We start from the raw sequence: 3,114 nt of genomic DNA, 5'->3' as shown, positions 1-3,114 counted from the left end.
TTCGTCTACTCTAGCGTTTCAAACCATATGATGTCTCATCAAGAATGGTTCCTAATCCACTAATTGCTAAGTATTCATCTCATATATGGGTTTTAAATTCTACACTAATTGTTGATTTGCAGTGGGATCCATTAGATTATGGTTGGAAGTTACCAATGTCTGATAGTACGCAAGAGAAAGTTCTTCCATTTTTTGCATATTCTGTGTCATTGGGTAGGAAGTTTTTGTTAAATGAGATAGAGTCAATTCCGGCAGGAAAAAAATATTGGGAGGAAGGTAATGTCTCATCTACATATATGTTGAAGTTTTGGAAACACCTTTGGTCGCTTAAATGTATGAACAAGGTATTGCACTTTCGATGGTTAATGATTCATTATGCATTGCCAGTAGGAGCTTTATTGAGGGGAACAATACCTGATCGATCATGTGGTAGGTGTGGCTGGGCATATGAGACATTACATCATGCTTTTTGGGAATGTGTTACGGCCAAATGTTTTTGGGCTCGTATTCTTAGGCTTTTAAGTCGTAAGTATAGGGCTACTAAATGCACGTGGGGTACAATCTTTTGGGGTACGTTGGATCAAGAAACTGTTTTTTTATCATTATCATAATTCATCATTGACTTTACATGTGAAAAGTTTTCAGGTGTACGTTACGAATAGCTCCTTGCAGGGAGTCAAGTTCTTTTCTAGGTGTTATGTTTGGAACTTTATTTCCTCGTTGGCCTTATGGATTATTTGGAAAGCAAGGTGTTCTAAAATATATAATGATGAAGATACTAATGTTGTGGATCAAGTTAAATCTTTCTGGGAATTATTGGTAAATATAGTTAAAGGTGAATATGATAGCTATAAGGGTTGTGGAAATGGGCCTAACCGGAAAAGAAAGCGACTTAGAAGAGTCTGGTCAACCATTCCTATTTTTTTGGATGCAACAGGGGAAGATGTAAAGTGGAATTATGTTCCACCTCGATGGTTGTTTCCGCCACCAGCGCCATTTATATTGAACACAGCCGTTTAGGATGAGTGCGTGAGGAAAGTGTAAACTGTTTTTGTGTTGTAAATACAGGTTTTCCACGGACATTGGCAACAAGCTAATCGACGAGAGGGCTGATGTGGAAAGAAGGAAGAATGTGTAAGAGAAAAGGATGGGGTATGGTGGCGGGGTCATAGTCGACAATCGTGAGTTGGGTGGGGAATTTTTACACTAATTTTTGTTTTTAATACAGGTTTTTCGTCAACAGTGCAAGATGTTAATCGGCAAGAGGGCTGACGTGGACTAAATGAAGAATTTCTTGTCTTGTGATAAGGATGAGGGAAGATGGCGGGGGGGGGGTCGAAGCCGTCTATCATGAGTGAGGAAACTTTGAGATTAACTGTTTTGTTATTGATACAGGTTTTTTCGTGGACATTGGTCATGACGATAATTGGCTAGACGGTTGATGTGGATTGAACGAAGAAATTTTCTGTGTGAAAGTGATAAGGTTGAGTGAAGATGGTGGGGAGGGTGAAGCCGACTATAACGAGTGGGTGAGGAAATGTTTACACTAATTTTGTGTTGATCAATACAGGATATGCGTGGACATTGCCACCGTGGTATTTGGTGAGATGGCTGATGTCGACTGAATGAAGAATTATTGTGTTAAGGATGAGTGAAGATGGTGGGGAGGGTCGAAGCCAATGTGCAGGAGTGGGTGAGGACATGTTTTAACCTAAGTTTTTGTTGATTATACAGGATATGCGTGGACATTGGAACCAGGTTAATCGGTGAGATGGCTGATGTCGACTAAAGGAAGAAATATTTGTGGTGAGGATGAGTGAAGATGGTGGGGAGGGTCGAAGCCAATCATCACGAGTGGGTGAGGAATTTTTAGACGGATTTTATTCTTATCACAGATTTTTGGGGTTTTTGGGCAATGACGTTAATCGGAGACATGACTGATGTGGGTTAAATGAAGAATGGTTGTGATGAGATTATGGTCTAATCAATGTATGGCTGTTCTGAGTTGGTAGAGATTATCATGGTTGCTTCAAAGTGACAGGTGCTGCAGGGACTGTTTTGGTGTTGTGTTTTCAACGGCAACAGCCGAGGAAGGTTCAATCTTGCATGGGAAAAGACAGACAAAGATACAAGAGGTTGGACAGATTTATGAGCTTGGAAAGTCAGCTTGAAGAAGACTACGGCCAAGAAGTAGCAGATTACCTCAATGGCTTGATTGGAGAGAGCAGTTTTGTATTACCTAAGTGGTACAAAAGGACATTCACAAGGGAAAATTAAAGGCCAAGGAACGGGAACAGCTATTGGACAACCAGGTGATGGTGAACAACTTTAGTACATGCGGAACCAAATGCAAACATGGAGTTTTTAGACTACTAGCCATGATTACCACCAAGATATGTATTCACTTGGACCGCAGGAATTTGTTTATAGGTTGAATATGGGTATACTAAAGAGCTTTAGTATATGTGGAATCACATTCAGCCAATGTTGGCTGCAACATGATGTTTTTTAGAGGCCATAACAAATGCCATCATTATTTGGTCCCTTTTTTTACGATATATACTTATGGAGTGGAAACTATTATGTACAATTTGTAGATTGCCTTTGGCATTGTTAATTTTAATACCAATGGAGCATATTTTTTATGGAAAAAAAAAAGAATGGTTCCGAGACCCGCGAATACCTGATTGGCCCGGCTATGTTGAGACTAGGGATGACACCACTCATTCAATACGGGCATGTTGGCAATGTCCCATTCAGTAAAAAAGGCAACAAGACATATATCAAAAAAGTCTTCCATGTTCCAACCATAATAAAGAATTGTCATGATATAGCATGGTATGGCTTCAAAAGGATTTGAACCCATGACCTTGTGGCACATGGGCAAAAGCCTTACCATTAAGTTATAAGTTGTAATACAAAGAATGCTACTTCCATTTATTATTTCACTTGGGAAATCCATGTATATTCTAGATTTCTCTGGAACATTCTAGAAATGTCAAGAGTATTCCTAAAGCCACTATAAAAAGAGGCACATGGTATTATCAAGAACCAAATTGGTTCAACACCAGTCGTAAGCCTCATAGTTATTCTTGTAATTACTCTTCATATAAT

The 3,114-nt window shown here is 39.3% G+C and overlaps 1 long non-coding RNA gene across 1 annotated transcript; it reads left to right on the top strand.

The window, feature by feature from the left end:
• The first annotated feature begins 1,334 nt into the window (after window positions 1-1,334).
• LOC147863229 (uncharacterized) lies at window positions 1,335-2,191 on the top strand. The gene is made up of 2 exons (XR_015529970.1): window positions 1,335-1,529; window positions 1,735-2,191. It is a non-coding gene; the product is annotated as an uncharacterized LOC147863229 (long non-coding RNA).
• Window positions 2,192-3,114: the final 923 nt, after the last annotated feature.

This window comes from Azolla caroliniana, unplaced genomic scaffold (genome assembly GCF_043228905.1).
Source record: "Azolla caroliniana isolate FFs.n. ecotype wild unplaced genomic scaffold, voAzoCaro1.0.p SCAF_6, whole genome shotgun sequence".
Classification (NCBI taxonomy): Eukaryota; Viridiplantae; Streptophyta; class Polypodiopsida; order Salviniales; family Salviniaceae; genus Azolla; species Azolla caroliniana.
This window is presented reverse-complemented; position numbering and strand designations above follow the sequence as displayed.